Source organism: Microtus ochrogaster, chromosome 8 (genome assembly GCF_000317375.1).
Source record: "Microtus ochrogaster isolate Prairie Vole_2 chromosome 8, MicOch1.0, whole genome shotgun sequence".
Taxonomy (NCBI): Eukaryota; Metazoa; Chordata; class Mammalia; order Rodentia; family Cricetidae; genus Microtus; species Microtus ochrogaster.
The window spans coordinates 61,473,775-61,483,769 of NC_022015.1; the positions used below are offsets into that span (position 1 = coordinate 61,473,775).

Consider the following 9,995-nt stretch of genomic DNA (forward strand, 5'->3'; position numbering starts at 1 on the left):
CAAAGGGTCATGGTCCACAGGTTGAGAACTATTGTCTGTAGCATGAATTCTATTTGGTCTTAATAATAAAAAGTGTTTTATTATTTTATTTACCTCTGCCAATGCTCAGACCAAAGGGGCGATCCTGTCCTCAGACTGCATCTGTCTCCACCAAACCTCAGACTGCACTGAGCTCCTGTCTCCTTCCACCTTATATTCCTCTCTCTGCCCAGCCATATCACTCCTGTGTCCACCTTCTTAGTGCTGAGATTAAAGGCATGGGATCCCAAGTGCTGGGATCCCCTTTGTGTGAGCTCTGTTTTTCTTTTAGACAGCTTCACTCTTTTGTAGCCCAGGATGGTCTTGAACTAACAGAGATCCTCCTCTGCCTCTGTCTTCTGAGTCCTGGATTAAAGGTGTGTGCCTCCAGTCCCTGGCATCTAGTGGCTTAACTCTGCATTCTAATCTTCAGGCAGGCTTCATTTGTTAAAACATAAACAAAATATCACTACACCTGTCTAAGATAGTATTACACGAAATGACATCCCTTTAAAGAACTGGAAAATTGTTTTCTTTGTTCTTCCCCTTCAGAGCCCAGCAGTGAACCTCAGACACAGGTGCGGAGATGGAATATGATCAGACAGACAAGACAGGACACATTGAGCAAGTGGCCATGGCTTTTGGCATCCACAGGTTTCTAATCTAAAGGATAAAGAATGAGCCAACATCAGCTGCAGGAAGTTAGGCAGACATGGCGTTTGCTGTTGGAAATCTGAGTTCTGCAATCAGGTGAGCTGTGTTTGCTTTGGAAGAGGCTTAACCGTCGGCGTCTCCCTTAGGGATTCTAGTCTGCACCTGCGTCTTACTCTGAGGCCAAAGATACTACAGTTTCCCAAAGTCCCAGGGTTTGCTAGATGGTTGTTCAATATGGACTAAAAACAAACACGGAGCAGCTGACTCCAATTGGTCCCAAGCGGAATTTGTTTAGGTTTTCTACTGGAGAAGTACCGAACCGCAGGCCAAGGTCAGAAGGATAAAATGTTACCCCTGCTTCCTTGTAGCATCATTGCTGGTGCGGCTTTGCTTCTCCACGTCTTCCTAAGCCCTGTATGGGAAATCTGATTCTGCGAAGATTTTTCTTACTGTTTGATCTGTTCCTTCTTTTTTCAGAGATAAAACATTTGCTGATAACCATAGATAGATTAGCATCTGTCTGGAGATTTTGAAGTCCTATGGATAGAGATGGGAAAACACCGGACCGTTTGGTTTGCTAGAAGTTTCTTATCTTAGAGACAGGTGAGAAACTTACTTCCTCTCTCACCCTGGGCGAAGGGCTTTGCTAACAATAGATTGACAGTGGTACATGTTAACCTTCAACAACTTAATTTGTTATTTATTTTTCCGTAAGTTTCAGAAAAATTGTTCTGTCAAGATATCAGTAGGATATCAGATTTATCAGGAAACAGTGTGTCTGTTTGGTTATAACCAGAGGCACTGACAGATGTACGTTTGTATGTGTTGGAAAAACTGGTTTCACAAGTGGATTTCATTCTGTTTGGGACCATATATGATTCAAACAAATCACTACAAATATTTTCTAGATCCTCCCAAACCACAGATCAAGTTATTAATAATATTTCAAAATTATATTTTACTAGAAATGTTTGTACAATAAAAGTGATGGCTACCTATTGAATGCACCACAGAAACTACTGGTCTAATATTTGAGGTTTAAGTGTGACTTCTTCCAAAGTTTACTTTAAAACTTTGGAGAAGTTTATTTTAAAACTAGGAGGAAAAAATATCAAACACACCCAAACTTTGTCCTTGTCTGTGATGACATGAATGGCTTCACTGAACCATGGTGTCTCTGCTAGGCCCCCTTTGTGTACATGGTTATTCATACAGTGTCCTAAGTAATCTTAGAACTGAATCAAGATTTCCAAGTGTGTTGGGTGGGGGATGTGTTTTGGTTTGACTCATAAATGTAAGATTATTCTGGTCTTAAATAGAACCACCAGGCTCGCTCTGGTAGACATAAATAACTGTTAAATGTTATCAAAACCCGAGCAGGCAATATGGTAACCCTAACAGGAACAGTCCTGGCTTAAAGTCTACAGTGACCTCTTTAAAAATGGTTTAGTAGGGGCTGGAGAGATGGCTCAGAGGTTAAGAGCATTGCCTGCTCTTTCAAAGGTCCTGAGTTCAATTCCCAGCAACCACATGGTGGCTCACAACCATCTGTGATGAGGTCTGGTGCCCTCTTCTGCCCTGCAGGCACACACACAAACAGAATATTGTATACATAACAAATAAATAAATATAAAAAAAATAAAAATAAAAATAAAAATGGTTTAGTAGATGGCTCAGCTACTGCCAAAACAAACAAACAAACAAACAAACAAACAAACATTTTTGTTTTAGAGACAGCTAACAAGATAACTAGCCAAGCATTAGTGCTGTTGCTGCACAGCAAACTATCCCAAACTCAACAGGGTTACAATAGGGACTAATCCTGGCTTGAGAGCTTATCCGTCAATGGTAGGGTTCTGTTCCCTGTGGCTAGGCTACCACATGCATTCTCAGTCAGCCGGAGTTCATTCATAGGCTACTTTTCTGGTCTAGGTTTAGACTTTCTCACAGATTTAGAGCCTGGCTGAGGTGGTTAGAATGACTCAGCTATGTTCCATGTCTCTTTCTGCAGCAGGCTAGCATGTGTTTGTTCAGAGGGCAGTCACGGGGAGCGAAGAGACAGCCTTGAAACAGCCTGAAACTATATATATGTGTATATATATATATATATATATATATATATATATATATATAGAGAGAGAGAGAGAGAGAGTTTAAAATAATATATATAATTTAAAACTATATATACATATATGCATACTTGTGCATATATATATTTATATTTACACACTTGGTTATACACAGCATATCCCAAGGCTGACCCATATTCAAGGGAGTAGACAATAGATTCCATTTTTATGTGGCTAGGGACTAAAAGTCACATTGCAAAGGGAAGTCAGGGCAACTAGGGCCAGTTTTGCAATCAGTGTCCTGCTGTGCCCACCACTAACATGAGAGTACACGGGAAATGAAAAGGGTTGGTTTATAAATCAACCATTTCTACTTCCTTTAAATGTCAGATTTGAAGTTTGTTCTTTAATTCTTTGGTGGCATGGGTATGAGAGAAAGAGAGAGAGACTGTGTGTGTGTATGTGTGTGTGTGTGCATGCCTGTATGTGTGTGCCCATGCTTTGCATGCATGTGTTTCTGAGTGTGTGCATGTGTACGTGCTTATATTTGTGTGAGTGTGTGTCTGTGTGTGTGCGCGCATGTGTGTCTGCATGTAATGAGAACTGAGATAGATCATAGACTCTCAAGCTTGACCTTCAGGAACCCAGGACAAAGCAGAATCCACACAGCAAGAATGGATGGTCCGCTCAAAGCTCTGCCATTGGGATTAATGCTTCCTGGAGAAAGAATTCAATTGGCCTCTGGATTGGCGCCCAAACCTTTGCCAAGGGAGATCCAGGTTCTTTGGCTCTGAATTGGTTTCACCAAGGCTACACACAGGAGGCCAAACAATTCCTTCAAGTCAGGCAGAGTCCTCTGCCAGACAGAGGGAATTTGAAGCAGGCAAATGGACCAGTATTCCCTATAGAACTTCAATAATTCAATCCATACACAATAAAATCCAATTGCAACTTAAGTCACCTCCTGGTGGGCAGAGGGAATCAGTGGTCATTCCTGCTTTGACCATTCATCTCCGTGAAGAACTCTGGCAAAGGTCTAGAGGCGAAGAACACAGGTTATTCTAAGAGTACAGTGAATCTAGCGTGGCTCTCATTTGTTCAATGACACTGATAATTTGCTTCTTTAACTCGTGTCTGCCCTGCCCTAATCAAAGTCAGCCTACAGACGGACACATGACTCCAGGAGCATGGGGATGCACCCGTGAGAGGAGGTTCGTAAAAGTTAGAAATGCTTCTAGTTGCTGACGTTGCCCTTAAACTAGTTATTGGTCTTCATTGATACAAAAGATGCTCTTGGGGTGGACGAGCTACTTAGAATTCTTTTAGGTCCCCAGCCTCATTCTTTTCCACAGCTCTGTTCTCAGTGACAACTCATGGCTACACATAGTCCCCACCATTATGTCCTCACAGGACAGCGTTTATGACAGCACAGAAGAAAGAACCAAAAAAAAAAAAATTCTTCAAACGGCCTGCCTCTCTGCACATAGCATCCTTGAGTGGCTTCCCAGTTACATCCTACTGACTAACGCATGACTACCTCCAGCCAATCACTATAGGAAGGGAATGAGATCACACTGATAGGTCCGGGCCCATTTCAGTTCAACCTCCATGCTGGGCACACCGCTACCAGAGTATGACATTTATGGTCTCTGGTCTTACTTTGAATTTCAACCAGGGCTGGAGTGAGCATTGGCCTCTTGGTGCATGTGACCGCTCATTTAAGAAGGGCTGATGCCGCCTTTAAATTCTTAACCATTTATAGACAAAGAGTCCTCTCCCCTTCAGTTTCCATTCACTGCTGCACTGCCAACTTTAAGCTGGTCCTGGCCAACCTTTTCTTGCTTCCCTTTCAAGCAGTTGCTTTCTCTCCCCCACTTTCCTGAAGCAACATGTACCGGTGGGTGCTAACTCAGCTGGTGAACATGGTCGGTTCAGAAAGAAAAACCTGCCCTGGGCAGGATGGAAAGCCGCGTGAAAATGCTTCTGCATCCCAACCATCAAGGCCCTCTGAACATTTCCTGGAAGGTCCGGGGGGATAAGGGGGAGGGATCCAGATCACAATGGTCACCGTAATAATCCATCCTCCTCTGACCCACTTTCCCTGGGTCAGCTCACACATAAACATACACACACCAGTCTTATCTCAGATTTGGCCTTCAGGGAGTCCAGTGCTCAAACACTCTATGAATAAAAATCCAGGCTTCTTTCTATAAGGAAGGCCATGTGACTGTTTACTCATCAACAGGCTGTTCACACATCGTCAGCTGTGTTGCTTATGGCCCGAGAAGGAGAATCCATTTCAGAGCTGATAGCTCTGGCTTCCCAGTCAGATACAGTGTCTGTTGAATGCCCACTGTGTCCCAAGCATGGTGCTGTTTTCCATGACACTCTCTAATGTTACACAACAGCTCCTCCCCAATGTCTCCATCTGCAAGATCAGAGCCATGAGGGGCTTCCCAGACACAGAAAACAGACATAGATATTTTAAAAAATTAAGTCCTATTTTATCTTAATTTTGATTATTTTTTATGTACGAGTATTTTGTCTGCATGCGTGTTTCTGAACCATGTGAGAGCCTGCTGCCCTTGGAGTCCTTGGGACTGAAATGACAGGCAATCGTGAATTGACCTGAGCGTTCTGGGGATCAAACTCAGGCTCTCTGGAAGAGCAGCCAGTGCTCCAGTCCATAGATAGAGAATTTTAATGCGAGTTCTCTGGACATACTTCCTGCAACAGCATCATGACAAAAAGAATACTTGAGTATGGGCTGAGAGGTTGGCCCTAAGTCTATGTCACTCACACGGGACCATGCTTCTCCTGAAGAACACCCAGTAAATAGGAAAGCCAGCAGCGAAGCAGGCTGTCTTCTGGGCTTTTGAATATTGTATAAAAGTTTCCCCAGCCGTGACTCAGGGTTGTGGCCACAGCCTGGCTTATAAATTTTCTTTCAACCCAGAGCAACCAGGCCCTGGCATTTCCCAAGCCAGGCTAGACAGATGGTTCTATTTTGCTTTGTCACTTTAAAGGGAGTACCCTGCCCTTTTGCAGACTCAGTGCTGGAGGCAGCCTACACTTGGAGACTGTTCTGGATAACGAGGTCAGGCAAACATTGGAGGAGACAGACCACAGACTACAGGGACACCACTGTCTTTTTCCAGGGCAAGCCGGTGAAAGAAACCAGACGTTGGTCCAGACGATGACGTGTATGACTGAAGCTGAATTGGGAAAGGGTGCCAGGGCCTGGCTAGCGGTCGGCGACACGGCTGAAGAAAACTGTAACATCATTATTCTCAAAGGGTTTATTTAGTACATGGTAAGTGAGGTGTGACCCTCCTCTGTGGAAAACACGGACTGGAAACTTACTAAGTTGTCAGCACAGGATAAATGAAATTGAGTGATACATTAATAAATTATGTATATAACACTTCCAATAGAGACATTCCAATTCACCTTTGTTATATACATAAATTTTCTCAGGGTTTATGAGATAAAATTTGATGTGTCACTAACCCCTGCTGATATCAATCTTTCCAAGATTTTTCCTCTCAGTTGATAAGACATTAACAAAATGGTCTCAAACCTTTCGTGTCTCTTATCTTCCATCAGTAGGAAACTTTGTGACTGTATCTCCTACATACTAGAGATTATATTGCTATATTGTTTCACTGATATTATATATAACGTGGGGCTGGAGATGTAGCTCACTTGTTAGAGTGCTTGCCTAACATGATAAAGCCCTGGCTGCAACCTCCAGCAATGCGTAAAATTATAGATACATGCCTGTAATTCTAGTGCTCAAGAGGTAGTGGCAAAGGAATCAGAAGTTTAAGGTCACCCTCAGGGATACAGTCAGCTTGTGGTCAGCCTTGGCTACATGAGACCCTGACTGAAATAAAATAAATAAAATGACCATAGTTTATGTATACTGGAGAGCAGGTTATGTTTAAAGGATAAGATAAATATTATACCATCTTATAAGCACATTTAAATTAGGGTCAGCACAAACATCTCTGCTTTAGCATATAGTAACATGATGAAATAGACTTCTTTTTTAAAAAAAAATCAATTTTTGGTTCAAAGGTTTAGACCAATTTGGTTTATTTTAATACCATTTTTTATTTTATTAAGGATTTATATCAGTGGCTTTTGCTATAGCCACCAAGTTATGCCCACATTATCACTACCTAATTTTACAGTATTTTTTCTTTCCCTCAAAAGAAACCCACACTCTTTAGCAGACCCCAGACTCCCTTCCACTCTCAACCTCTAGAAATGGCCAGCAATCATTTCTGTCTCCATGGGTGTGCTGGACATTTCACGTAAGTGGAATAATACAGATGTGTCTTGCTTCTTTAACGTTATATTAATCTGTATCTGTGTTGTAGTAGCGTGTATCTGTAATTCATTCCTCTTTATGGCCAAATAATGTTCCACTGAACAGATATGCCGCAGGTTCTTTGTCTCTTAATCAACTGATGGATGTTTCGGCTGCTTCTACTTTGGGCCTATAAAGAATAATTGTGATTTAAATATTTCTGTTCAATATTTTTGGATCTTTGTTTTCATTTATTTAATGAAGAGTAGCATTGCTAGCTCATGCACTAACTGAATACTTAATCATTTAAGGAACTGCCTCACTTTTTGCCAAGTGACTGCAACATTTTATAAACTCCCCTCCCCATATATGAGAGTTCCAGTTTCTCCAAATCCATGTCAACATTTGTCATTATCTATTTGATTATTGTCATCTTGATGGTTGTGAATGGTATCTCACTGTGGTTTTATGTACATTTCTCAAAATTACTAAAGACCTTGAGAAACTTACCATGTTTCTGGAAGTTTGTTTAGCATCTTTGGTTAAATGCTTTCTCAAATTCTTTTATAATTTTTGGCTGAGTAGTTTTCCTACTATTGAATAGTTAGAGTTCTTTATATAGTCTCTAGTTTGGATACTAGACCTTATCAGATATGATTTATGATGTCCTGTGGTTTTTTACTTTCTTCACAGTGGCCTTTAAAGCACAAACCTTTTAAAATTATTATTATTATTATTATTATTATTATTATTATTATTATTATTATTATTGGATTTTCGAGAAAGGGTTTCTCTGTAGCTTTTTGGTTCCTGTCCTGGAACTAGCTCTTGTAGACCAGGCTGGCCTCGAACTCACAGAGATCTGCCTCCCTCTGCCTCCCGAGTGCTGGGATTAAAGGCGTGCGCCACCACCACCGGGCCCTTTTTAAATTATTTTATTTTGTGTGTATAATTATTTTGTTTATATGTATGTGTACACACTATGTATGTGTCTGGTGTCCTCAGAGGCCAGAAAAGGGCATTGGGTCTCCTGGAACTGGAGTTGCAGATGTTTGTTAGCTACCATGTGGGTAATGGGAACTGAACCTGGGTCCTCTAGAAGAGGAACCCCTGCTCTGAACTTCTGAACCATCTCTCTAACCACACTTTTTCTTAGAAATTTTCACAACATTTTTTTTGAGACAGGGTCTTGTTATCTATCATGGCTATCATGCTACTGCTTGCTATATGGCCTTCAACTTGTAGCAATCCTCCTGCCTCAGCCTCCTAAGCACTGGGATTAAAGATGTGTGATATGGGAAAATTACTTTGTAAGTTAATTTTTGGAAATACTTTCATCTTTCTGAAGTTTTGTTGCTAAAAGAATAAAAATGATAACTTTTGTTCTTTTAAATCTTATACTGCAATATAATAAATAGTAACAAGACACCTACTCATTTCCTTCCTTCCAAACAAAAAATGTAAAGTAACTGCCTGTTCTGTATAGCTTCCCAAATCATGTTAGAAAGGTTCCATGTGGAAAAGACAAAATTTAAAATGGAAGTAATTATTTTTATTTAAAGAAAAGTTTCCCTTTATACCTTGTCCTTTGGGTATCCAGTTACTTTCTATGGAGAGACGGTGAATGTACAAGACCAATATGGTTAAAAAAAAAAAGTACTCAGAATGTGGCCAAAAAGATGAAGAGATGAGGAAAATAAAAAGGGTGAGGCGTGGAGGTTTGTATTTCTAGAATGAAGTTTGAGAGGGAAGGACAACATGAAATAGTCAAAGAAGTAACAGCTGAACGCTTGTCAGGACTAAGATGAGTCAGGTATAAAAGCCCAATAAATCCCAAGCAGCAAAAAAGAAAACAAAGAAAGAAAAGGCTTTCTCGGAGTGTGGGAAATGGTCCTTATCTTTATTTTAGGGTGTTTCAAAATGATACACAATTCTCAATGCATCAAATGTCCACGAGGGAATTTCCTTGCGTGTAAATAACGCTGCTATGTTTGTGTCCCTCCAACTTTCTGGGTTGAGATCCTAACTCTCAAGGTGAATGTAAGCAGTGGACTCTTCCACAGAAAGAGACCGAGTATCCAGAGGACAGTGACCAGAGACCCTAACAACTCAGAGCCAAGGGTCCATCTGGCAGCCCCTGCGGAGCTTTGTCCCCAGCGGTCAAGCCTTGTTCCGGGATGGTCACACTGGCACTTTTCACTGTGGCTTCCCTTGAGCACCAAGCAGATGTGCACCTAAACCTGTCACACACGGTGCTCACTTCAGTTAGTCCACCCCAAAGTGTAGCGAGCTGCGTGGTGTCACACCTGATGGAGATGTATAATCAACTCCTGAGATGGCTAAGGCCTGACGTAGTAGAGTATGATAACACAATGATCATCAGCTGCTTGCATATGCGTGGGCCTATGGGCAGTGCCCACCTGGCAATCCGGGATTGGCAGCCCATGCCTACTTAAGGGCTGGGAGAGGTTTGCCCGGGCAGAGAGAGGAGAGAGGAGAGAGGGGAAAGAGAGAGAGGTCAAGGAGAAAAGAGAGAGGGGAAGAGAGAGAGAAGTGTAAAAAGTCCTGGAATAAAACTGCAGTGAGAGGAGCTCCGGTGGTCGCGTCATCCTTGCGGGACGAGGGTGGCGGTGACACCAAAGCCCTTCAGAGGACAGCTGGAGCCTCATGGTTCCCTCCTCATTGCTGTGAACTTTCTCCGGGTCCTAGTTTACCTAGGACTGACGCTGAACTGCAGAGCCGGCTGTTGTCTCCTTGCTGAAGAGCCGGTTCTCTTTCCAGTTTCATTCTTTTCAGTCTGTCACCAGTCAGGACGGCACGGCTTTATGCTGTGGCATCTGGTTTCTTTTCATATTTTTCGATTTTAAAATGAGAGCATTTGGTTCTTTTTCATAAGTGATCATTTTAAACCCTCTTCATTTGCCATAACTTTTATTTCT

The 9,995-nt window shown here is 41.9% G+C and overlaps 1 long non-coding RNA gene across 1 annotated transcript; it reads left to right on the forward strand.

Moving 5' to 3' along the window:
• Positions 1–639: 639 nt before the first annotated feature.
• LOC113456553 lies at positions 640–6,307 on the forward strand. The gene is made up of 3 exons (XR_003377320.1): positions 640–768; positions 1,150–1,275; positions 5,900–6,307. It is a non-coding gene; the product is annotated as an uncharacterized LOC113456553 (long non-coding RNA).
• The last annotated feature ends 3,688 nt before the right edge of the window (positions 6,308–9,995 follow it).